Below are 27,914 nucleotides of genomic sequence, written 5' to 3' on the forward strand. Positions count from 1 at the left end.
GGCGAGAATATCTCTCGACTCGCATTGCTGGAGCGTAAACGAGGACGCATTTTGTTCGAACCAGGTCGGTGTCGTATGTCAAGAGCATGAACGAGGCTGCGTCGTAGCAGCGCCGCGAGCTCAGTCACTTCTTTTGGGGAGCATATAATTACCGCAAACCGATACTCCTTGTACTCGCAAAATACAATAGAGGAGAAAGCACAGCGTCAGGACCATCAGCGATAGCATTTCAGCCCGCGATACCATAGTGTTTGGGACCCCAGTCAGTGGGATCCCTAGCCATTTATATGATGTTAATGATCACGCATATTACTCGCAAAAAAGCTCGCGCACGAATGCGCACTGTTTGGTTTGTTCTAGCAAATGGAGAAGGGCGGCGGTTTCTAACCTGTCCTATCCGTTCTGCCACTAGTCCTTTGTTGCTCTCAAGCAACTCCTTCAGACGCCAACCTCGAAGAGGTATCTTGAGAGGAAAAGAAAAAAAAAGCACATTAGTGGCAGAAAAAGTGGGTATGGTGTCGCCGACCTCAGCCCTGGACCTCGCTTATTGTGTTTCTCAGCGTGTCGCGAGTAAATACAATGAGGTACGTTTTGTTGACCGCGAGTTACCATGGTTAAGATCTGGTGGTCACCAGTCGATTCACAGGAGACTCACTGCGGGGAGAAAACAGAAAACATAAACAGAGGAAAACAGAAACAAAACAAAGGAGCGATAGGCAAGCCATCGCACTGCCATTTCCCAGCTTTTACAAATGAGATTTTAGATATCACCTTTTACCATTCGAACTATACCTGGACTTTTATGCAAGCTTCTAATCTATATATGCCAATCATTTCACCAAATTTAGTTTCGCTCTTTGATTATTTATTTTGATTGCGTCCTTCATTTTCATTACATATTTATCACCATTTCTAGTTCTTTTACACGTCAAATTCAATTGTCCAACCCGGCTATTCTCAACTGGTGAAAAATTCCTCTTGCATTTTATATAGTGGATTCCATTATTCGGCTTCCCAATATTGGGCCGATTCCCAGAGTGGCTATGTGCCATTGAGAAGATTTTACATGTGCCTATCGGTGCTGTCCTACTTGAGATAAATCGCCAGTTCACGAGCAATTAAAAAAGTAACGGCAATGCTCAGTATATAGCAGTTTATATAATATATTTCTCATTTTCTGAAATATATTCAATGAAACATATCACGCTCGTTTCTGCATGTTTGTCAGGTTTCAAGAAAATTGTTTCAGTGCCCCTTCCGGTACTGTCCGGCCACATTTTGATCTGCACTCTTTATTTTCTCGCAAGTTGCTAGTCGCATGCACATGCACACACAAAGAGACAGAGAAATATTTTGAGATGGCAGGAGCCCTCTTCGGTGGAATGCGTATGTTTTGCCCCAGTATCAGCATGGTATGAAAAGATTGCACTACCTCTCCCACACATTTTTATACGATCTCTACCGGGTGAGGTGGGTCTTCCCAGCAAGTATCAGGAAACGACGACGAAGGCGGGCATCATGATGTTGAAAAAAAAAGTAGAAGAGAATGTATTCACTTCATTGGTGCATGGTTGAAACTCTGTCCGAGTCTCGAGCTATCCTCCTTAACACGGGGTCCAGGACGGCCTTAAACAACCACTCGCGGTCTTGTGGTCGTCGATGTCTTTTTGGAAAACTTGGGAAACTTGTGGAAATGTCAGTGCCTTTGTCAGGTTGGGAAATCGGCGAGCTCTTCCCCTTCGTGTCTCCTCCTTTGGGTTCTCCCCTTTGTGTCTGCTCAGGGCGTAGACGGGTGACGACTTTTCGGAGAAGAGGGCATTTATGTTGACATGGGAACACCCGCTTGAATCTTTCCCACACTGATGAGGTCGAAGTCCAGGCTGATCCTAACAGCCTCTTCTGGGACGAAGGAAATCAACAAAGGAAATCATACCGTCGGGGGAAAGCAGGCCTGAATGTTTCTCACACATGTGGGGTCGATCATACCAATGATAAAGTGGTTGTGCAGCGATCTGCTGAGATTCAGGCTTCCCAAATGTGTGCCTCTTCACACACCACATTCGCATTGCTTACCTAGTAAGAGTTTATTCTCAAGCTCCTACCTTGCTGCTCTCTGCAACTTTTGCGTGTTGTAAATATTGTCACGTGGTCGTGACGTCAAAGACCACAGTAGCAATACTGTGAAAGGCAAAAACTAGCTTTTATTGGGCGAACCTGTGCCCACAAAACAGGCTACACTTAAAGCACGAGAGCGGCGAACACAGTCGGCGATCGTCGTAAATCTGATCAGCGGGTCAAGCGCGTCGGCTTTTATACAGCAGTCATCGAATGTTCCAGACTAAACGTTGGGACCCGCATGCCTTCTACAAAGTTCTACACCATTCGTGTCAAGCGATGAAATCAGATAATACAAGGTTCGGAGACAACAGACAGCGGATAGAAGCATCGATAACTTTCCAGAGACTTCGGATACATGCAGGCGCGTCCCGCGCTGTGCGATAACATTTGTTAGGTGGCGAAACCTGGTCGCCCGATGAAGATAAGTACACGTGTCAATATAGAGTACATACTCTAACTGGATACGTATCACCCGAGGCAGTTGTGGTCGCTGTGGAACGCACATTAAACGGCATGCGTTACTCACAGTACGTCTTCACAGGAGCATAAAACAGGCCATTAACGCCTCGTGTTAGCGAATTGAATAAGCGGTACAAAGAAGCTTGATGTTTGCTACCAACTTCGATAAACAAAGGTTCAATAAAGCCTAGCAGAAATGATTGCTTTCCTTAAACTAAATTACTGATTAAAGATGAAGGGAAGTTTGTAGATAACTTCATATTTTAAAAATGAAAAATAAATAGAAATGAGGCTCTGTTTCTTCTGTCACCGGCAAAAAGAAAGAAGAAAAAGAAAACGAAAAACAGACCCAGGCTTTCGTTCATTCTTCCCGCTCAATCTTTCGGGGGCGTAGAACGCGAGGAAGCCTACAGGTGGCATGACATGTTCAGGCCTGCATTCTAAGAATGCTTTTCCTACTAGTAAAGAATAACGAATCGGCTAAGATGCTGCCAGTAACCCAAGCTAAAGTGCTACATGAAGGCTATCTACCGTAATATCGCTTAGATGGTTTATAAGCGACTACAGAACTTAGCGCACAGATTCCAGTGTTTGGAGAACTAAAAAGGAAATTCACAATAGTGCTTGCCTGAGCTCATTGGTTCCACATAGCACAATTGCTTTCCAGTAGAACTTTCTGACGCGGACAGGAAGAGATGACGATACATGCACGTCTATCAACTCAATGTTTAATATTTATTTCCTACACTTTTTATAGCGCAAGACTGCAATGCCACTTTTTCTTGTGTGTGTGTGTGTGTGTGTGTGTGTGTGAGACGCGGATTATCCCAATCCTTAGGCTGAAATAGCGTCTTTAATTTGTGCAAGTGGCCCTTTTCTTTTTGTGTTAGTAGTATTGTTGGTGTACTGATGCAAGGTTTGCCGCTTCTTCAATTGTCATGACTTCTAAAATCTCACGCTTCAACTTGTCTTTACTTATTCCTCAACATTTGATGTCCTGACACTGAGTGCATGCAACATCTTTGGCAGGAATCTCCGCTTTGCATCTCGCTTTTCATTATCGCCAGCACCATTGCTCCGTTAAATTTCAAAACTAGACGAAGGGGGAAGGACATGTTTTCTACGCCTCAAATTTAGCTGCCAAGCATTGTGTACAGATTTCGCCCGAAATCGTGCAGAGCCGTATTGGCAAGCAGTAGTGCGAGTGCATTTATTTTCGCGAAAGGTTGCCTATGTGACAGCACATTGTTTTTTTTGTTGTTGTGCTACAAAACGACAGGCATCGGTCTACTCCCGGGTGGCTCACATACCGGGTGTTCGTGTGAAGACATTAAGTAATACTTGAAGATCACGTGCGCCAGATAGCAGAATTTTAATCCTTGATCTTTATCGCTCAAACAAGTGGACACTATTTGTACGAGAAACACAAATTCATAACCGGCTACATTAGAAAATAATACTAATTCAATATTTCACTAATTACCTTATGACACATATTGCAATTTTAAAAATTGTAGCCATGGAAATTGCAGGATTCCACTGGAACCACTTCTCAGCATGTAACTAGCCTCGAGTTATTAAGTCCTGAACTTTACAAGGAAATACAATGGTGGTCCCGTTACTTTAGTACTTTAATGCATAAAGCGGTGTTTTGTTGCAAAAGTAAGTGCAAGGACAGTGTCTTTTTAGTGTGCATTTGATGACGCACATCTGGAAGATGATCTCGTTCACAGAACTCTTTTCAAGTGCATATTTCGAGAAAGTGCGATTTGCGAATTGCAATATGTGCCATAAGGTAATTAGCTAAAACACCTAATTAGTAGCGTTTTGTATATTCGTCAATTATGTATTTCAATTTCTCGTGCAAATAATGCCCATCGGTTTGAGTACTAGAACTGTGCTATCTGCCATAGGTGGTGTTTAGAAATTACTTTAAAGCTTCTCAGAAACACCAAGTATATACGTGCGCTTTGGTTTGTACGATAGCTTGCAGGAGACGCGGAAAGTTCTCGCCAGATACAGGTGCACATGCTTCTTCCCAACAACACGTGACTGCCCTCCGCCGCCTTCTCTTGCAACATGGCACCCAAGACGCTGCAATTTTCAGCTGCACGGAATCTAATTTTCTCCCGCGCCAGGCGTGCCCGCGCATGCTGAAGCAGGGTTACGTGTCTGTTTGCGTCCGGCCGCTGCCAGCTCGCGGTATAGTTTGCCGAGTCAGACTGGTTGCGCAGTCGCCCCCTGCATTGGTGACCCCAGTAATCAATCCCTCGAGTGAAGGTCACGAACGCTTAACACTTGAGTGCGCTGCTATGCATCCACATCGACCGGAGTGCTCTGCTTGTTCATCTTCGGTTCGCCGCTGTCAGCTGTCTGGGGGGGGGGGGGGAGAAGTGTACTTATCTCCTAAGCGTGCGTGGAAAAAAAATCCTACTCTGCTGAAGACACTCTATACATCTCGGATAGACACAGGCCGTTAAGCAGGGACTTCACAAGCTGTATAAGTGAGCCAGCGTCCTCGAATTTGTCCCCCTCTGGTGGGTGACTGAATAACACAACTCAACAAATAATTTCCCATTTTCTGGCCATCACCGCTTCCTTTTTCGCGGGGTGTAGACGTGCCGTTAGTGCAAATGTGTTTTGCCGCATGTTCCTACTACTTATTGCTCGAAACCGGTGCTAAACATGCAGTACGCAGATAATTATGTTTCGTGAATACCGGCTAGTTTAAGTTGTACAGTAAATACATGCAAGCCTATGTGTATATTTACTGAACTTGTAGTTCTGTTATTTAATAAATGAAATATTACTTTTTAATTTTTTCGTATGTCACAGAAGATTATATGTACGCCGCTCCTGTGAATTTTTGTCAGCAAAACGATAATTTGTCGGTAATGTCCTATCGTTAGCTCATACGTTCAAACGAACTGAAGATCGCTTGCCCTCAAAACACAAAGACGCGTGGAGTGGCACAAGTTGCTAAATATTTAAAAGACGACGCCTAAGCTACAACAGCTCAGTGCTTCGACAGTGCGACTTCAAGAACAGTATCAGCAACGAACCTCAACACATATGACTGGATGTATGCATTACATTAGCCCTATAGCCCTAAAAAATTACCACATGAATAAGACATATCTGACCATTTGACGGTTCATACGTGGCAATGTGCAAGCAAACCTTTCATGACTACGCCGAACCATAGAATGATGTAAACCATTTGTTGAGTCTGCATGTTACTTTCTTAATAAACATGATTAAATTCACGAAAACCGGACCATCATAGAGCAACGCAAATTCGATTACGCTATAGACTGCAATAAAAAGCCTCCAGTCCAGTAGCCGTGAACCTTGCATTAGAAATCGGAATCACTATCAACTAAATCTTTGTAAAAATTGACCATCAATGTTAATGCCATTAGCACCGAAGCAATCCACTGACACAACGTATATCCCTCGCCGAAATCTGTATGCAGCGGGCTTCTCTATAGCGTTTCCCGCTGCACACCTGGGCCATCTAGCGGTGTCACAGCGAAGTCGGCGCGTGGGACGTGTATAAGTGTACCGAACACCATAAAGCTTTAAAGTATATTTATCTGTCACTGTAGGGCGGCGCAAGCGCAGGGGCACATTCCCAGTTGCCCAAGTTGGCGTCAAAGTAGTTCAACGAAAGGTAGCACTGGTCAAGTGGCACATTCACAGTGTTCCAAGATGACATGGAAAAGTTTAATTGAACAGCGGTACATAATCCGGGCTACCTATTCGGTAACGCAAGTGCCGTGAAAATGGAGACGTGACGGACAGACGGACGGACAGGCGGACAGGTCCCGGGAAGCGCGTGGAGAAACCTAAGAATGTTAATCGCATTAAAACTTTTCCTGGTAGTATCGAGATCACCAACGCTTGATAATCATATATCTCTGTTGACATCATGCTTTTAATGCGGTTAGTATACTATGGGTACTTCATCCACTTTTCGTGGGCGGACCCACGAGAAGTATCTATGCTTGTAACCCATTTTCCGCCATAGAGATAGTCCATGGTCGAATGAGTAGTTAACTGGGCTGCTGTGCTGATAGAGCACTGTTCGAAACCAACCCAGTCCCCGGAAGGCGAATGATTGTTTCGTTTTCAAGGAGCATGCGCGCCCCAAGCGGTCTCCGGATATTGTAACTTACGTTCTCATTTTTCTTCATGCGAATTTTAAATCGGGCGAAGCGCGGGAAGTGGTTCTCCTCGTACGTCCGTCGAGCTTACCTCCGCTTCACCCTTGCCACTCGCTCAGCGATATCAAAAGTCGGACAGCGCTTGGTCATCTGCTTCGGTTGTAGTCCCAAGTATGAAGATGGGAAAGATAAGACAGAGGAACTTGATCAGGCGTGCAATGAACGGAAGACGCAGGAAAGTAGGTCAACCATGCATTAGACGAAGATGGCTAAAACGGGGCATCGCATGCGTTGCGCGACTCTATGGGCTCTGGGCTGTTCTAGCACCGGGAATTACACTTCTGCGATGTTTTTCACGTTTCCTAATGACAGCTGGTAAGCACAAGTATTTCACTTTATTTTCTGAGCAGGTATTCATAGTGCATGAGTAAACCAGTTCAGTGCAAGCCTCAGTGAACTGGCTTAGTAGCGTTGTTAGATGACGGCAACCCATCTGCGTGCTGTTTTTGAAATTCTTGTACTGAAGGGATTGAGTCATGATTGAGTGCGTGTTTCTTGGGCTATACATTTTGTGCCCTCTTTACTTCGTCGACACAAACGGCCAGTGCTAAAGTAATGAAAAAAGAAAGCCGTGATGTGTTACCGAATTTCAAGATCAATGACGGCAAAAGGATGCACGCACGTAATTACTTATTGCGTTTTGATGCACCATTGCTAAAATATCATGCTGAAGAAGGTTGAAGCTCTCTATTTTATCTGAATTTTGGAGGGTAGACCGTACCATACACTCCATTACCTTGCTTCAGGCAGAGCTTTGGTGTGTGCAAGGTTTTGAGCAACTGTACTATAGATGAGGTGCAATGTTACTTGTATTTAATAATACCAGTAATACAAGTATAGAGCATTTCACACTAATTAAGTGCGAACTGGTAATCCTCCTTGCGATGAAAAGTGCTATTAAGTGTTTTTTTTTGTGTGAATTGTCGGTTCCTTGCGTTGCTGCTGTGTCAAAACAGCGCTAATACTCGCCGTGCTTTTCGGTATATATGAATATGACACAAAGTATAATGACAGGCAGATTATATGCCCTTGTAAGCGCTATAAAAATATGCCCCATCATTCGACATGTAGTTCAAATAATGAGAGCAATTATAGGCTTCATGAAGATGCTAGTAGCCAGTATAAAATTATGTGGGTCCTTACTTCTCATAGCGTCAATGAAATACATGTATTGTACTCTACCTTCTTTCTGGGAGCCACGATATGTGTCACCGTCATAACATACGTGATAGTCATGTTCCGCGTGAACAGCCCGTCATGGTTAATTTTCGCATTGGTTTGAATCTTCTGGAATCTGTGTTCGCTCATTATGTACATACTTCAGGTGTGAATGAAAATTGTTTCTGCAGATTGACACTTTCGCACTGCGTGGAGGTCAGTCTCTTTCCAGCACGGAATGTGTGAATAAAAACAAAAACGTTCAACTTCTGTTGAGTTTTGGCTGATTGGGAAGTCGGCCAACATTAGCTGATCCACTTCACAACAGGCGAACAAATTTAACGATTGATGGTGCCAGGAAGTTATTTTCATTATACTGCCCCCCAACTATATCAGTGGACTGGTTCAACTACAGATGTAAACTTACCAAAAGTTAGAAATCTCAAAGCGACTACTTTCACAAAATGACGAACTGTAATACCTGCGAATATCGGTAGTTAACGACGGTTTGCTACGCCAATATTTTTCATTTTAATTGCGTGGTACTGGTGTCTACGAGCGCTGTCCCAGTGCTTTAAGAAATGAACAGAAGCTTCTAATGGTAAATGCGGCAGAAACAAAGCGCCTCGTAAACGCGGCACACTACAGCGGGTTGTGCTTCGTGATTTGGTCAATGTCGCCGCGCGGCCAGCGAACCTGCAAGAGAGCACGAACACATCCCGCTCGCATGCGAAGTCGGAGGTAGGGCTTCGCGGCAAGCCTCCTCTTCCCGGTGGCGGGCCCTCTCCCTCTGATCTCTTCAGTGACGTCACGGAGGCACTGTTTTGTTTGTGATTTATTTCCACTTGGATATCTGCCACCCGCCAGTGGCTGGAGCGGCGCTGCCGCAATGTTTCCGCCTGACCAACCGTCCGACGAACTTGGGTCACTGGTATGTAGTACTTTGTTCCTCTGTGGTGCGCTTCGACGAATTTCTTTCATGCCGATATGTTTCTGTGGGGTGTAACACTGGGTAGGGTACCGCTGTTCTGTGAGCCCCTTTGACGCCGACTAGGAGCACTGGGCATGTACCACTCGGCCTGTGTTGCTCTTCAATGAATTTTTGACTGCGACAGTTTAGCCACTATGTACATGCCTGTAGGTTCGTGTCGCTCTTCAATGAACCTCTTTGACAGCAGCTTCAATTACTACGTATGCGGCGCTGTACGATATCCGAAATGATTCTTAAGACTTTTCTAATGCTCGGTAGAATTAAATACGCGCCACGAGTAGTCCTTACGGTGACAGTACGTATCGCAGTACGATAACGACAGAAAACGTACTGCGAGAAAGTGCGACATTGAGTTAGTTGCTATTGCATCTTGTAGTGGAAAACAGTGCGAGAAACATAGACTGAGAGACACGGCAATGTGCGAGCTTTTACCAGGGTATGTATTGACGTATGAAAATATACTCACAACAAAGATGGGAAGGAATGAAGACAGGGAACGACAGAAGAACAACTAAGTCTATTAATTTGTAACTTATCGTACTAAAATGAAAAAAAAAACGCTACACGTTAGGTCACACTTCGTACGCGCCGTGCAATGTTCGCCCGTTGAACGCGCTACGTGTAAAAATTCTTGGTACATTGGGACACACCTTATCATTCTAAGTATCGCAAGTGCCTGTACAGCTGTCTTACAAAGCGGTAATAGATGGCTACCATGTCTCCCATAGCCGGACAGCACCCATCCGATTTATTTGACAGTATACACTGCCAGCTATTCAGCACAGAAAGTTTCACTTTTACTTTCGAGTTACTTCTATTGTAAAGTATTAAACTAGCCCATTCGAAAAACAACTGGTTTTGTAACCTGGTATGAAATTTCCCAACAGAGAAAACAGTGGACACACGATGTTGCAATAATAATAGTGGGCAACTCGATGGACTTTAGTGAGTCCTGTGGCAGTTTCAGTCTACAACTTCAGCTGCCAGCATGCATCGCTGCAACAGAAAGTCGCGAAAAAAAAAACGCATAACCAGAAGCAAATCTAAGAATCAAACATCACAGCAGTGCTTACCACTAAAGCGTCTTTCTTTTGCCAGGCGACATCTGGCTGAAACACAATACTACCTTTCGAAACCGCTAGATCCTGAGGCTCGTACAGTGACCCAGCTGTTGCCTGCAAGTTTCCCTGCTTTCATCTTTTGCTTTTCGTACACCATATGAATTGGAGCCTGTATCCTTGTTACGGCTGTGCGTTGCCGTCGTTATCTCGGTGCCGTACCATTAACGTTCCATTTGGTCGCACCTTGGCGTCGTGCCGCACTTAACGAGTGCCGGGCGACGACCCGGTTTATACGTGAGCAATGCTTTTCCCGCCAGTCTGTTTGTTATCTGTCAGCGACAGCGTCCTAAGGCGTCCCAGTGACTTACGCCGATTCCTTTAGCAACACTTCGAAGGATTACCTGGAGGCAGCAATGTCTTAGTGCTGCAAATTTTGCTACAGGGAACTAGTGCTTCTGTTGTTTGAAGAATAATTTATACGTTATCTTAAGCTGGCTAAATAGATTCATCCTAAAAAGAGATTTCCTTTGTGCGGCGCCAGAAGTGCTAGAATTCATCTATTACGAAACCTTGCAATAGAAAGTAGTTTTGATGTTGCTACGGTACAGGGGTCCTTATTTGAGAAGCGATGCCTTGAAGTCATATAAGCCGAGAGTTCTAAATCGATTGATACTTGAACATTGCGGCTAGACCAACCTTTTTTATTCCTGCATGATTTCTCGAGCAATTGTTAGATACATTACCATTCCCGAATGCTGGTCTTCTCAATTTCCATTCAATATTATATGCCGTGTGCTGAAGGTAAGAACGCCTAAGAGATAGCTACTTGAGTATTACGACTGACTGGGTGTTATTGAGTTGTTAGGATAATAAAACTGAATTGTGTGACACCATCTCAAAATAAATTAGTTTTACGCGTTGTCTCTTTTCGTCTTGTGAGTGTCTCTGTCGGCTCCGCGGACATACTAGTGCAAAGACGCAATTTCGCTACTATTCAAAGCAATCAGTTATTAAAGCATGCATATTACGGAATATGTTCTTTGCTTCACAGGAGCGATGAAGAAGTAACAAAGACGCTTCATAGCGTCGAAGCGTCAGCTATTATAGGAACATGTTGTGAGGTCCACAAGAGTTCTCTGAAATGCTCCAGAACTCGGAAGCATTAGTGGTAAGACTCTCATGTGAGGAACATAATTTTCAGACTCCTTTGGAAAATAGAGCGGAAAGAATAGCGAAGAAACAACGCAAAGTTACGATGTTCTCTTTTCTTGGAAGGTTGCGGCCTACATACGTCACATATATAGAAGTGACCCCTCATTCACATGAATCTGCGACACTATTTAATCAATAAGCAGCTATGAAACGTCGAAATCTTCAAAAGGATGATACTTGGGCTGGTTGGTGAAACATTCTTTATGCAAGAAAAAATCCATTTCAGTGCACTCATCATGGAAGCAAGGAAGGAGGCGACAACACACGACACACGAGCGACACACGAGCGCACACACGACAGGAGATGCGCTCTGTCTTGTCTACATATTTCTTCCTCCCATGTTTTGCGTACTGAATAGGATTTTTTTTCTCTAAAGCAAATATATAGTCGAATGTTTGATACATTCAGCGACTCGCACGGGACCTTGCATAGAACACTGCTGCACTCTTGGAAGCTTTTCAGATAATTTTAGGGCTAATGTGCGGAGCCCTCAGTGCTCTTGCATACGGAATAAAGTAGCAATTCTATTTCAAGATTCCCTTTCTTTTCATTTCGCGCTCTGTCGGTTCAGCAAGATGCGCTGCGCATACGCTATCATTACCATTCGCCGTGCTTGAAGGTTTGATGATATGGATTGGAATAAAATAAACCGAAAGGAATCCTTGTATAATCACCTACGGCAGTTTCAGAGTATATATTTCCACGTTACACGTCTTTTCCTTTTTGGCTCATTTGTCGAGCTGTCTTTCAAATCTACATTATATCCGATGTATTTCTCCTGTATTCAGTAATAACTTCGGTGGCATGCCATACACCATTTTCGCTAAACCCCAGTATTGCACATTTAAGCTGGCGCAATAGCAGGAATTGAGACTAGTGTACACGAGTGCGGTGGTTAGAACGATCAGCTCAAAACGCAAATTGTTCAAGGCATATGTCAACAGGACATACGTGCTCACAGGCCTATAACGTAGCTTTTTTCGCGTTAGGTGCCGGTATGAAAGCGTCAGAAAATACTTGATGGTTAAGTGCCGTTCTCACTTCTTTAGTTGACAAACGCTGTTCGCAGTAAAGCCATGGAATGCTTGTGCGTCTTGTCTGCTCCCTTGGCCATACATAAGGCAGTAATCCTGTCATTTAACTGCACAAAAGCAGCGGGGATGCAAGACGAACGCACACTTGTGCGAGCGCTCTGCGTTTGCGATTAAGGCAGCGAGAAGGCTGGCCCCAATGGCGTCCCGCTTTAGGAGTTATCAAATTGTTCTGCGAATCAAAAACATGTAATTTTGGCGTAGTAATAATGATGTTACTCAATAGATTTCATTCCACGTCGTTGCCTTCGTTATGGTAGTGGTGCCTTTCATTGTGAAAACTAATAAGGCTTGGATCGTTACGGGAAGTGCCGCTTCGACGGTCACTTTCATCTCAACTTATCCAAGGTGTCTGCTTCTGTATCCCCGTAATGTTGTTTGGTCGCTGGAAGAGAAAGACCTTTGTTTGCACTCGTTAAAATAAGAGGATGAGAAGGGTAAAAGTAAAAGCTGTGGAAAGATGCAATGACCGCTCCATGGAGAACAAAAGGAATACGGGAGATGGAAATTGAAGACGATGAGCAAAATGAGTAAAAGGCGAGAGCCGGAGCCTATGAACTCTCCAGTACTTCAGACCAATGTTGGCTCGCATTCATTGTACATCTGCCTGATTGTAAACGAATAAGCAAGGAGTGACTTCCCTTTTTTCCGCGTCTAAGAGCCAATATTATTGTAAGAGCTACGCGCAAGGCTACTTCCTTGTTTCCACAGCAACGAGTCCTCATAAGTTGCCCATGGCAGTGGAGCCGCTACGTTAAGAAAAAGTCACCTAAGCTTTGGAATTCGTAAGCAGTCGTAAGCTATTTGGAGTGCCGCGACATGTATTCGTGCAGTTTAACATGTATCTTGTCCTGGGATTGTAGGGAGCACTCCGATATTTTTTGTCATGTCTACACTACTTCGACTACGCTCAACATTGCCTTTCAGCTTGCACTATGTGCTTTGCGCTGTGCTGTGCACTATGGCAGTGTCTGTTATCGCTGCGCATCACTGTAACAGTTATATTTCCACAGAGCTCAGTAAGGCTTTGGCTTACAATACGAATCTGAATCTGAATACGAAGCTGAATATGATTCGAATGCGAATATTAGTGATCGCACCTTAACGACAACACAGAACTAAGGCGTAAGTCCTGTATGGCGTGATCACTGAACATTATCACTCGAGTTCTATAGTATTGCACGTGGAAGCTTTTCGGAACTCCATGGAAAGGTAACATTGCCGGCGGTGATCAGCTTCCCATGCCTGCCAGTAATGCAATCTTCTTTTTTATAGGTTAGGACATCATAGATGCGTAGCTAGCTCGTGCCAAGAAATTATGATGGCTCCATTTGCCTCTACGGCAATTAGCAGGAGTCGCCTATTCGAGACATGCACTCGAGACATGGCACACTATTCGAGACTTGGCATGGTAGACCTTCAAAAGGAATGCAAAAAAGGCAAGAAGTTTTGTTCACATTCCATCAGACTGTCGGTCTGTAAGAAGAAAGCTGGGATGGTTCTAAGTGCGGCTTTCTAATCTATACGCAAGCTGACTACAGTATCGCTAGGTGTGCATTATGATAAAAACTAAGAAAATTATCGAGCATTGCAGCGTTGAATATTTCCGGCCTTTGCAGCGCCTGATTTTGGCCCAAGAAGGGTTGCTTTCCGTGAGAATATGACGCATAACGTATTTACTAAGCCTAAATTTCTACAGTGTCTCTAAACGTCAGCAGGGTATAAAACATTCTTCTTGGTGGCGTACGTGAGCTCAATGGCAATGCTGGAAATAAGAAGCCAGCACTCCAGGCTGAGATTTGCCGTACTGAAATGCATTTTTGTCGATCTTACTACTTAAATATGAATATTTCATATTTTACGGTGATGAAATATTGCGCTGCTTTCGCACCTTTGAAGTCATGCAACGCAACATTCACGATGCCTTTGGTTTAGCACATTGTGGATACATATTTAACTGTGTGTGCCACATAAAATGAAAGACGGCTGTGAGAACCTATAGCACAGCTTATTCGTTATACCTTTGACTAATCAGCTTTGATCAAATCTATGATGCTATTGTAGAAGAGATGCAGTTATATACAGCTTGTACTCTTAGACTGGCCGCTGTTGAACTAGTCACATGAACAACATTTAATAGCTTCGTTCTACAAAAAAAGCCCCTGCATTCCACTGAAAAAGAAAATCAAAATGAGCCAACTGCAATTCATGATGAAGTGATGTTTAGCTGAGAATTTTTCCGATACTGTCATCTGCCTTCATTACTAAGAGCTCAAGTTTAACTAAAGATAAGCAAGGCCAACCAAAGAATTTGCCATAAATGTGAGCACCTTCGTGACATTTCGGCATTCATTTGGGTTCGGAGTTTTGATGGATACCAAAAATGCTCAGTTTAAGTTTCACTGGAATGTTCCATTGAGAAAACACTTCACTGCTTGAAAATGAACTTTTTTTTGGTAATCTAGCACGTGGTTGAAACAGAATTGAGCATATTACATCATAATACGCATTGAAATTCAGTGAAAGCAGTTTCTTGAGAAGGGTTGCAGCAATAGCAAAATTATAATTTCTTTCGTAAAAGCGAGAAACCGCACTGATTTATTGAGGAATCTGGCCGCCATACCTATCTGACGTGTCTTATTACCGAAAACGTACCCTAAAGCAGTGTCTGATGACGTCTCAGGAGTGATGTGCATCCCAACTTGTGCGCGCCCAAACAAACACTCACATCGCAAATGTCACTCGAATATATTTGACTGCAACAAAGGATGCCGCCGGAGGCAATGTGATGACCTTTTCCATGGTCCACATAAAAGATATTCCAAGAACGCAACAGTACTTCCCCTCCAAGTTGTTCGTTGAACGTCGGCGGCGTGGACGTCGGCTGTCACTGGCACAAAGTCCCGAACAATGAGTTCGCCTGTTTTCTTCGTTGTCTGTTAGGCTCGGCAATTTTTCTCCCCTGCTTTCTGTGCCTCATCGGGCCTTCGTAAGGGATGTTTACGAGATTATCATCGGTAAGAACGAAGGCATAGGGAGAGCCTACTTCAAGTCTTTTGAACGTAAACCGCGCTCCTTTGCTGCGCTGAGGTTCCTGGCACGTCATGTCGGTGACTTATCGTCAACATTCTAAAACCCCTTTATGTAGCATAGCAGAGCGCGTTCTCTTTGAAGAGAACTAGGTAGGTTCGCACAAAGGACAAGTATTAATATCAAAATTTTATGGCAAAATCATATTTTTTTTTTATCGTAGACTTCGTGGCTCACATGTAGCTGAACTTTCTTGCGCAAAAGGATGGGAATGAAGGAAAATAAACACGCGCCATACAGGTTGAAGCACAGCGCGCGCAACATTTCCAATGCTTATAGGGGCTGACAATAACGAAGAAGTGGATATCACCATGCTGCAGTCGCCTGACAGAATACAATCCAGTCGGCATCAAATATTTCCGTAATGGGTATCTACCTAGGATTCGGAACGTTTGAGCGGCCGGTCAGAATAGTTTTGGCATTATCTGTTTAGTGTGAGACCAGCAAGCTGGCTTGGTCTTGCGGTGTACGTTCTTTCTTTATTACATATTCATGCGTGTCGACACATACGTTCGTAGCCTCGTGACGTGCAGATGGTAAAATAGACAGCTTTAGTTACATGTGCGTAGAGGCTTCCCGTACGCAAACGTGAAAAGCCTACGTACCTTACGTGCACGCCATCTGAAACGCTTTTAGCTACACGTACGCGACGCACACCAAAAGGGACCCCGTAGCTCCATCTATCGGGAAATGTGAACACGGCGGTAGCCAATTCAATCCTGCCGCCGTGTTTCGATGCGAGCCGTCTGCGCACGCGCGGCCCGCTATCGCTTGTTCGTGATCTTGCGGAACTCCCGCACGAAGCTGTCTACGTGCGCAAGAAACGCACGCAAAGAAATGAATCTCACGTACGTCCGTGATACCAGCGCGCGGCCGCTGCGTTTTACGCATGCGCACTGCTGACCGTAGAAGCTCTACGTACGCAAAGCCTCTACGTACGTGCAACTAAAACTGTAATATCGCAGCAAAGTAAAGCCAAGTACGTATTTTATGGCAACGTCAACCTTGGCGTGTATCGATATCGACGGTTCTGTGGTCTTTTGTGTTTCCTACATTTTCCTTTGTACAACTCACATCAATGTTGTATTGTTGCACTGATTTTCATTATTGTTGTCACTTCAACAAATTCTCAAATAAATATCGCTATATGTTGCATCTTTTTTAGATAAATGAGAAAATGATCCTTCGCTGCCAGATTTCGTACACTTGGCGGTTCTGTTTATGCTTACAACACTTCATTCACATGGTTGTGATGTTAATGGCTGGAAAAGACACGTCTGTTGGCGTCCATTAGGAAAGTGAAGAATGCTCCGTGGCTTGTTAGTGTATTTACAAGCAAGTTGTAGCACTCGCCACTGAAGCTATCGTTTTTATTGATTTTTCTATTTTTTTCCCAATTCTACTGGTGTAACAATAAGCCTGGATAAAACAATGTTCAATAACTCAGGCAGGCCAGCCTTGATTTATGTTTTTAAATGTTTTCAATTGATAAGGTTAATCGGATAATGTAGCTGATGTCAAGCCTATTACTCTGACAAGATTGTGGGGAAATAAAAATTGCTGAAATGCGAACAATGCCATAAGACAAAATGCGCACATTGAATAATCTCACACCGCAGACTGCTTATTAGGATCACTGATCATCATTTATGAAGTACGGCATGACGTTTTAGTCAAAGTGCCATATTAGCACAATTAAAATCTTCATGCTCGAATCATCGCATAAGGTTTGGACGTGTGAGTCGATGTATCGCCACTGCTCAAGGTTTCTAGTCGTTGAGGTAGGAGCGTAGCCATCCCACCCTTTAGGAAATACGTATCGCACGTAACCAGATGAAAGGTAACGAATGTTCACTGGATTAACATGGCAAGCTGGGCTAGTTGGTGTTTGAACAGGTTCCTAGGGGTGGGCTGCGCAACCCGGACAAAAGACAAAAGGAAGTACACGATCCATGTACTTTCCTTTGTCTTTCGTGCGGGTTGCGCTGCCCACCGTGAGGAAACTGAATATTTAGAACCTACAATCAAGCTCAAAGTGCCCTGTCAACATTAAGCGGTTGTCACAGCATTAACGGCATGAATCAGCCATGTTAGAAACTGCAGAGAGCAATGACGACCATGAAGCTTGCCAAGCCTACAGCCAAAATATGGCGGGCACACGTTGTGCGATGCTAGCGGCCGCCACAAGAATCACTGGCTAGACAAAACTGGCCGGAAAAATGTGATCGCTACATCGTTTTTTGTAAAGCCATTATTCAACTTGACTTCACTAAATTGTCTTAGATGACGGATTAGAAGCAATGAACGAGAACAGAGAAAACAGAGGAGCCCACAATTTTTGTTTTTATAAAACCGTTCCTTTCGTTGGCTTCCTTGTCTGTTTGGCTTCTAATGATATTAGAAGCGTGCTGGGTATTTTTTTTTGCGTTGTCTGGAAAATTAATTTACCCGACATTAAATAAGCCATAGAGCCATCCTGTCATTTTTATGTGTATTTCTTTTTTCGCCCCAGTTTACAATCATGGTCAAAACGCATGCTCGCTCGCCAGCCACTCTATATATTCACTTTTCAATTTCTGCTGAGCGTAATAGCTGGAGGCGTTTTGTATGGAAACGGGGTTTGAGGAGTTCGAAGTTTTCTGCCCAATCGAGTAGTTTTGCGAAGTTTAATAAAAAAAAAGAGTCACGGCTTGAACAGAACGAATTCGCTTAGAGGGTTCTCCACCGAATAAGAAGGCAGTCTCGCCAACCGTGCGAATTTCGGGCTTCTCGTTCATCTTACCGGAATTACCAGGGCCTCCGGCAATCTCACTTCTGATCCACTCGTTCCACAGTCAATTAGGAGATGTCGTTCTGCACCCGTCTCAGGACAGGGAGAATGCAAAAACGTGCATACGTGTTCAACCCGACAACAAAGAGAATGTGGTCCGGATACCCTGCGAGCGATGTGCAGAACATAATAAAACCGGCGAAAGCCTCTCGGAAAAGAAATTAAGGAAAATGTAAAGGGAAATTTCCTCGTTGTTGGGCATCATTAATTGTGCGGTGAATTTTCGATTCACCAAGGCATTGTCACCGGCGCAGCTAGCGCAGATAATATCGTCATTCTTGATAAGTCCCCTTGCCAAGGAATGTTAAAAGTGTTTTTTGTACCATAACATAATCACCCGCCGCCTACCTTTCGCTGTATTTCCCACTTACCCTTTCCCCAGTGAAGAGTAGCAGGCTAAAGACACGCTCTCCAGGCCGAACTCTCCTCCTTCCTCTTCATTAAAATACCCTCCTCCTCCTCCTCCTCCTCCTTCTCATTTGGCAGTTTCACTGTAGCTGGCGGGAACATATTGCAAAGCCCATATCATTTGTAGAGAATGGTGGTATTAGTAATGCAACCTCTGTGTAGCGAATTGTATTGTAGAGCTCATAAGCTATAGTGTGTACATCATAAAGGAGTAAAATAAATTGCTTGTCATGGTAAAACACAAGAAGGAATGAAAACGTACACCCGGTGACACATACCAAGTGGCCTCAGAGGCAGATACCACTGGCATATTACTAAGAGGCTTTGAAAACACACATGTTGTAGTCGGCATAGTTTGTACCCGGTTCACATGCCCACTCCCACCAGTTTCACATACCCATGCAGTCCCGAGCCCCGCGGCACGCAATTCGACTAGGCTAAAACCGGGATGAGCCCACGTAAACGGCAGTATACCTCGCTCGCCCGTTCACTCATTCGCAGAAAAACGTCTACACTCAGAGAAGAATGCTTCGCAAGAAAAATATTCAGTTTCGTCATAGCATGCAAGTGTAGTTAGCCGTAACAGTTCCCTACAATCTCCTCAAATTCATTTAATTATTCTGATTTATCCTACAGTGTGTTGTTGCGTGTACTCTGTATAGTTGTTTTGGCTGCTTAATCCTTGGTTGCTTATTGTTGATCCTTTTTTTTATGATTGTTGACCAGGAGGTCCCCTGGACAGTCTGCCCATCTACCCTCATTGTTTATTTAAAAGTTCTGTGCACATATTAACTGTATGCCAATATGCTTTAACAAACCAATCCATATCAAAGGTCGATATCATTCCTAATTCTGTAAGATGTGTTGCAACAGCACTGAAACTGCCACTGCAGAGCTATCCAAACAGCTGTCCAGACAAGCCAAGCTATTAATTTGGCATAGTCTTTGGCATTAGTCATTAGAAGTTGCTTGAAGGTGCATAAGTGAGATGGCGTGCGTAGAGAAACATCTTTGTTCAGTGCGCGGATCCTGTGGTCAGCGTATCCCTCCCTGTAGCGTGACATTCGCTTAACCCTGATTCCCTTACGTCAATCAACCAGTACGTCCGCCATTTCGTTCGCACCATAAGGCTACGTAGAAGACGCAGAAGCAAAGCACTAATGATGCAGTTGTCTGGTCTATGTGCCTGCGATTACGTTGCCACAACATCGCGAATGTGGAAACATTAGCGTTGCTGAGTTCTTATGCATGATCGCCAGTAATTATTGGTAAAGCTGTCCTGTACGGCCAGAACGGCCAGGAGATATGAGTTGCTACACGGGACGAGCCGGTGCAGCAGCTGGTAATCCCAACTAAGACTTATGGCGGAAGTATAAATGTGGAAAAGGGAGTACTGTAATATATTTGGAAGCTTTACCTAGGTAGCAACTTGTGATCATCCACCCGTCTGTTTCTCTATGCTCTCTCTCTGTTTTTCTTGCTGTGCGGTGGGTGATGGCAAGCGCGTTTGCCAAAGAATAAATAGGGAGCCGCTCTAAACGTGCCTTTAATTTGCTTTTCTTCTTTGTCAGGATGCGCTTGTCGGAGCCTCCAATGACTTTTTGGCCATTGTGAATATTACGCAACTTCTAATTTAATCGTAAATAATTGTGTTGCATTAAAAACATGAATAACAAATGTTCTGCCGTTATTTCAGAGAGGTTCGCGAAAACGTATCCCCCGCTCCATGCGGGGGCTCGCATTAACCGGACTTGAAGCGGTCGATCGCGCGCGGGAACAGCGGTGTGTCGATAAACGGCTCGGAGCATGCGCAGTCGCGGCACCCCGTGGGATTCGGTGTGCTTGAACGAGCCGCGCTGGTCCTTCAGCGAGCTGCGCCTTATTTCTACTTTGTTACCACTTTACCCCCCCCCCCCCCCCTCCCCTCTCTCCCCAGCGTAGGGTAGCCAACTGGATCTTTTTCTCTGGTTGACCTCCCTGCCTTTCCCATTCCCCCCTCTCTCTCTCTCTCTCTCTGCCAGAGTGCGCGTGCCGTATAGAGACCTGAAAAGAAGCAATCTCTATGTGTGAATGAAACGAATGACGCTTGTGACCAAGAAGCCGTGACAGTTTTCAGATGTTAGACATTGCCGAGCACCAGGAAGCGTGTGACGAAGTACTCACGACAGCTGTCATTGAAAACTGAGGCCGGAGTATGTGAGCTGTACATAAACGTGGACCCAATAAGTGATAATTTGTGTTGTCTTCTTTAGAGAGAACTAAAATTTACCGTTTTGCCACCAGTAATGAGATAAAGAGGAGGTTCATCATGTAGGAACATAGGGACGTTTATATATGTATAATTATCTATTTAACGTAGTGAACGTGAAACATCCTCGACATTATTTTCATTTTTTTCCTTTCCCGTGTTACTCAACCCCGCGCGACTGCTTTTAGTCGCTGCCTACATGTAAAAATTCCACTCGATCTGAAAACTACATGCTCAAACCAATATTCATGTGACGTGATTGGTTTTGTCTAGAAGGGCAATATATCTGACGCATAAACATTCCACTATCATCGTGAAGGGAAAACACTGTTCTATTTCAAATAGCGCAGTTTTTCCGACAAGATAACAATAGCCATAAAACTTTCAAAACGTGCACTTGACAATATCCCGGGTTGCTGCCCCGGCTAGTTCCTGTGCGCAAAGTAGCACGTTATAGGTTGCATGAAATATAGCAAGCAATATTATATATTACCTCATAGAAATTTTGGCCTCCTTCTACATTATTCAACTTTCCGTTGAAGTCTTTGACGAAAGCTGCGCATACATCACGGTCGCTTCAAATTATTATTGCAGACGGGCAGGCTATAGCTCGTCGGGAAATTGAGACGCCAAATGGCGCAGACATGTTGTTTACATTATTATTTTCCTCAAAACCTACCGGGAAACAACGCTACCCATATATTGTACCAATGGCGAACCGTCGCATTTTTTTTTCTCGAGGACGTCAGCTGAACAAACTCATGAGTCGACCCTTTAAAAAAAAGGAGTCTAATAATAAAAGCTTCGCATTTATGTTAGTTGTGTAACAAAAGTGCATGTTTATAGCTTTGCCGTAGTTTTCACGCTGAACTTGAACAATTTATAAGCGTCACTTATTGTGTTCAGTAGCTCAGTAGCTCAGTAGTTCCGTGCAGCCCTGTGAAAACTGCGGGAGCCGCGACCACTCAGTAGGGAAAACACCTCGAAACTTATGCGTTCGCCCTTTGTCATCTCGCACTTTGTTCTCGCCCATCTGCGTCCCCAGGCACTGCCGCCTTAGCCCAGCTGCTTGGATCTACTGAGACAGACTACATATAATTTGAGCTAGGGAAATATACGCTATCAATTTCTGCCTCAAGGTAGTGTGGTCCTGCAACCACGCGCTCAATTTAAGTGTTCGTTCCACTCGCCCGTAGTAAGAAGCAAATTGATGTGAATTAGGACCCATATTAACAAAACTATGTTAAGGAAAAAGTGTTCTTAAGAGTTAATTCCTCGAAGTCCTCTTGCTCTACATATTATTGATAAAGGCTGCCATTCAGTAGCAAGGAGCTTATACGAACAAAAAGCTTGGTTAATTCTACCACAGTGCATTAGGTGGCAATCTTACAATAAGCGTATCATGAAACCAGGACGATTGTTTCTATGAAAGAATCCGCTGGCTCAAGTCCGAATCCATTTCTCGTGCCAAAATGCTCACGATACACTGGAGTGCCACAATTAACAACAGCTGTGCAGATTTTAATGATGTTAGTAGCATCCATGAGCGAATGCTGAAGTCGACAGACGGCCCAAGTTTACCTTTAATTCAGGACCTAAATTTTTTAAAGGCCAATAACTGTCAAGTTAGCAAAAAAAAAACAAGCACGATGTCTTCAATTCATTAATTCTGCACCAAGAACATATTTTGCAGTTCTGTAGACTACATCTTTTAAAGCATCTCAAGTGGACAAACGTGGTGTATCATTTTGTAGTTACCGATGAAGATATAATGTTTACGGTGGTTTCCGTAAATACGTTGACAAACCGGCAGTATACGTCTCAGCGTTTCATACTAGATACATTTTGTTCGCTTTGATATCTCAGCATATGCAATATACAAAATTGTTATGTCCTTTCTTTTACTCAGTTACGTACTCGTATATTTGGTGCTCAACTATATCCTAATTGTGAATATTAAGCGATTTTTTATATTGCTATTCTTAATCCGAAATATGTGCCAAGGAGTCATTAGATGCCACTTTTTACTTTAAATACCACAAACTATGTAATTAACTGCAGCTCATGATGAGCGAAACCATTTCTCTTTTCCCTTGTATTTACTCGTAGATATGAACTGCTGAGGTAAATTTCCCTGTTAATAACAGAACCTAACCCAATGCTCCATGACGCTGCAGTTGTGAATGTAACACCCCTGGCCCCGAACGGCACTGCCGCTCTGCCAAACAAATAACATGTTTGCTTTTTTCTGCTCTTTACAAAAGGTAGTGGATGAGAATGTGCCATCTGGAATTATTCAGAACGCGCTCTAGCGTACAAGAACGCTCACTGTCGCTCCATTAGGCCAGATGCTGCTGCGTGCAAGCGTATGCAAATAAGCGATCGTTAAATTGTTCGTACAACTCGGTGCACGGCATTAGCATGCAGGGCGAGCTTTTTGTTTTCAAAGGATTTCAAAGGCGGTCTTTTATACAGCGAGTGTGCACGCGATTGCGGGTGCATTCTTTAAATGGTCAATTTCTTCTAGATAGAGCTATGCTGTGTTGACGAATTCTTTCTTGTCTAATTTTCCCACAGTTCATTTTCCCACAGCAATGTGAAAGCACATTACAGACGCGTGTGAAGGTCCAAATTTGTGTGATACTCTCGTGACACTGTATTGTGTATACATATCGTCACGAAAGAGTAGTTCTCATCATTGCATCATTGTTTGAGTGTATTTTGTCTAGAAACGGGGAACTACGTCCTTCTGAAGTGAGCCTTTGAGGACAATATATTAGGTTAAAGTACCATTGTTCGTATTCACATATTTTATTTTCTTTCCTGCTAGGCTCATTTGCGCCAGAATCGATATGTGATTTAAGAGACATTGAACAGAATCGCTAAATCAACTTAGATTAATAAAGTGTGCGTTCAAAAAACTATTTTTTTTCTCGCCAGGAAGCCGACTATTAAAAGAAGTTAGCCCTCAAAATCAGTATTTTCGATGTTATGCCCAAACGTCAGCGTTGAGTACGTCATTGTGAAGTCACAAATTTCAAAGTGTTTTCCCGTATTTACGCCGTCATGGTGCAATCAAAATGTTCGAAACTTGCTAAGTCCAGTCTGCGACTTTTTTAGCATATAATCTTCTTGTGCTCAAGAAAATTAACTGTGCCGAAACAGACGCCATCAAAATTCGTAACTTTATGGCGGGCTGGTCCATGAAGTCAGTTGCCCAGCTTCGGGATAGGGGTGCTCTTTCTTTTATTGCTGCCAGGTAATTTACTAGAAATGCGTGACTTAATTTTCTGTTTAGCCTTGCATTAAGCATGAGTTCTCGGAACGATGCATTAGAACAGACGTAAATCTTTTACTACCCGGTTTAGTGACATAGGGGCCTTGGCGTTACCCTGCCCGAGGTTGCGGAATCAAATCCCTGCCACGGCGGCCGCCTTTGAATAAGGAAGAAGTAAAAAAGAAACTACAATTTACTGTGCATATGCTGCACGCGAAAGAACAGAGGTTGTCAAAATTAAGCCCGAGTCTCCCACTGCGGAGTGCTTCCTAATCATGTGCCGTGTTTTTCGTATGTAAAACACCACAAATGTTTTCGTTATGAATCTGCTATTGCCAGAAATACATAAAACCATGCTGAAGGTTGTGGTACCATATAAAATGCTGCTCCAGATATGTACTCCTTAGTTCTATGCACAAAATAGCTATAATAACTAAAAGAACGAAATGAACTACCCTTAAGGAACTGTTCGCGTCTGTAGATTTCTGCAAAATAGGGCAAAGAATCAAAACAATGTCGCATGCATTGACAAAAGGCACCCCACTATGCCTATTAGATATAAAACGATGAGATTCTTTTGCAGAAGGAGGATCTCAAAGAGCGGCGCGTTTACGGTGTCACGAACACGTACTACATATCGTTCTCCAGAAGCTTGAGCGACAGATAGCACATCTTTGAAGACGCGCGAAGGAACGTCATTCAGCAATTTATTTCGCGCAGTGCATGTTAACAGGGAAAAGCGGCAAGTCACTCTACATATGCGCGTAATTTCAAAGGGCAAACCGATAATTCAAACGTCGTCGCCGGAGTCTGCGCACACAACATGCCGTATTTCAAATAAACAAATCGGCACCCGCACCGGTATCGCACTCCACGATTGTGATTTTTTTCTCAAGGAATGCCTTAATCGTATGTTTCAGCCATTATGTAAACTGCTTTTGAATAGCTTCAGAAGTACTATATTGGACGTTAGAACCCGCACAATTTCGAATTTCCTTCGTCACTTCAGCTGGAACATCTATATATCGCCATGTCTGCGGCAAGTAGTTACGTGGAAACGTTACGCCGATGAGAAAATATGGTGTGTTCTCTCTCTTTTCAATGGTTTTCTGTGTTCGCAATCCTTCCCGTATTTTATCTTGCCAGGACTTCGACTTGTGCTAATGGGGTCACTCGTTAGCGACCAATTCAGTAGGACCTGTCAGCCGAAGTTCACGAACTAGAAAATCTACTTAATATTAACACCAGGCATGAAATTCCTGCCCATCAGGCCTACCACGACCATTCTTTATATATAGGGTTAGATGTGTTGAAGTATCCCGTCACTTTGAGACAACTCTTTGTACCAAGTGTTTTAAGCGCAGTTGAAATACGCAGAATGTTTTCCAGACGCTGTCCTAGGTACTAGAAGAAAAAAAAGTCAGTCGGTCTTCACTTCTAAATTCTTTTTAAAACTGTCCGGCGCTGCCAGACTAAGTAGAAAATGGAGGGAGACTCGGGAACGGTAAGCCTGCGAGGACTTTCCAACACTCATCGGCACTAGCTTTCAAATTAACGCTTTCCTCGCGCTCACCTCCGTCCCAGGGAACTCGTTCAACAAGTCTAATTGTCTGAGTCACATAGAAGCACCCCCCCCCCCCTTGCATGCATAACATGTTACTTGGAAGCCAGTTATGAGATTACCGCCGTAGTGTCTGAAGCAATAGGGAAAGTTTTACGCAGCTGATCTTGAAGAGTTCGGGAGAGACGCGAAATACTTCGAACATGCCGTCGAATCATTTTAACAAAATCGAATAAATAAAAATGTCAAAAGACGTAAAAGAAACCTAAATCCTTGCTCTCTGCAGTTCTCATCAGAAGTTGCTTGTAAAATCCCTTTACCAGTTAATCTACCCTGCTCTGCGAAGTCGCACGAGCGTGGGCGAGATAGGAAAGGTGGGAGGTCAAACAGACATGTTTCAGGTTCGCTACCTTATGCAAGCGGAAGGGCGTTCAAGGTTGAAGGGAAAGTTCCACTGCGGAGTTAGCATGTCACTTGGGATGATCTATAAAACATTCCTAAAAACTAGAAAAGAAATGGTGTCACAACTCGTAAACTGACTTCTAGCGATTGTACCACGCTTTATTTATTTTTAGCGATTACGTTATTTACTTTCTCTCTATAGGTAAAATATAAGGAATAGTGTAGGCCGCTAGACAACAGGTCCTTCCATCAGGAATCATTTGATATTGTAGTGATTTGTGAAAAAGAAAAATAAGGCTATTGTTCTTTTTTTGCATCAGAAAAGGCATGATTCGGTAGACAAAATTTTAAAAATTAAAGAATACCGTAATCAATTTCCGTTACAAAGCATTATCTCTATAATCCGAGTGGCAGAAACGTTCTTGGGAAATAACTGTGTCGTAGTAGGCGTTACAGATTTCAAATGGGGGCCTTTAGTTCGTGCAGATCATCGCACATTTTTGAGAAATTGGCTGTGGAGAACCCAGGAATCGTTTTCTGTACTCCAGGCCACCATAATGTGCTTTACGGGTCGTTTGGTGGAGGTAGTCAAGGCTTTTGCAGCGTCCCCTAATTAGGGGACGCTGCTAACAGCGGTCCCTAACGCGTTGCCTAAGCTAACATCGTCCCCTAAGCAGCGTGCCCTAACAGCGTTCCCTTACGTTAAATTGTACTCAACAGCACCTTTAAGGGAATGCCTAATTACGTTTTAGAGCAATTTTATTCATTACCATATCATATTTCATGCCATTTTATCAAAGCGAACTTCGCTGCTATATTGCAGGTGTCGCCATACGCGTCAGATACCGGAGGGCAGTTAGACCACGCTTATACGATCCTCCTTTGGCCCAACTCTTGCTCAAGCTAGCTGTTCGCGTTCTACGCGCTTTCTTGATTGATGACACTTTAACTACACTCCCATCGCTTTCCAGCGAGAAGTCTGTGAGCCACTTTCCTTAAAGAAAAAAAGAAATGTACGTAAAACGTAGGTTTACATTTGGCAGCCTCAGGAGTGACAAATGACTCTTTAACGGCCTTGGTGGAGATCGCGTCGACAAGCTGTAAAGATCGGTTCAACGTACCTGGGATGCAGCGTGATTTCTTTCTTCAGATTTCTTGAACGCAGCCGCAGAGGTGCGGCGTTGTGACGTTTCTTGTCTTTGTGATAAATATAACTACGTTATTTTACAAAACAACCATTTTTCTTTTCAGACACGCCCTTAGGATGTGTGTCATTTATCGCAGCGTTATGTGCAACTTTAAACGCGTGGGAAGCGCTCGTGGTTGTTTGATTTAGTTTTTGTCCGCGTGTCAAGAAATTGCGCCGTCTTCTTGTTCGTTTACAAGTTTATTTAGGTGTTTACTACTAAGTGAACCTACCGCGTTAGCCCTGTAGCTCTGGCGTCACGCTGCTGAGATCGATGTCGCGGGTTCGTACCCTGACACGGCAGTCATATTCCGATGCGGGCGGAATGCAATGACGATCGTGTACTGTGCATTGGGCGCTCAGGAAACGATCCCACGTGGTGAAATTTAATGCCGAGTCTCCCGCTGCGGTGTATACTCGTAGCGAGATTCTTGTTTTGGCAATTAAGACCCCTCGAAATTAATACATGTAAGCAACACGCAAGAACGCAAAATCGTCTTCAACGAAAGTTTCATCAGTACTGGACTGTTAATTTGGCCAACAAGATTGAGTCCGCCATGGCTGCTTGCCCTAATGGTGACGAAGACCAAACAAT

At 43.8% G+C, this 27,914-nt stretch overlaps 1 long non-coding RNA gene across 2 annotated transcripts in view; it reads left to right on the top strand.

Moving 5' to 3' along the window:
• Positions 1-7,004: 7,004 nt before the first annotated feature.
• LOC135911933 (uncharacterized) overlaps positions 7,005-27,914 on the top strand; it is a 469,826-nt gene continuing 448,916 nt past the window's right edge. The window contains exon 1 of one of the 2 annotated variants that reach the window (XR_010567517.2): positions 7,005-7,118. This is a non-coding gene — a long non-coding RNA (uncharacterized lncRNA). Of the gene's footprint in view, positions 7,119-8,814; positions 8,893-27,914 lie in introns of those variants that run through there. The other variant, XR_010567518.2, reaches the window with a different exon arrangement.

This window comes from Dermacentor albipictus, chromosome 9, assembly GCF_038994185.2.
Source record: "Dermacentor albipictus isolate Rhodes 1998 colony chromosome 9, USDA_Dalb.pri_finalv2, whole genome shotgun sequence".
Classification (NCBI taxonomy): Eukaryota; Metazoa; Arthropoda; class Arachnida; order Ixodida; family Ixodidae; genus Dermacentor; species Dermacentor albipictus.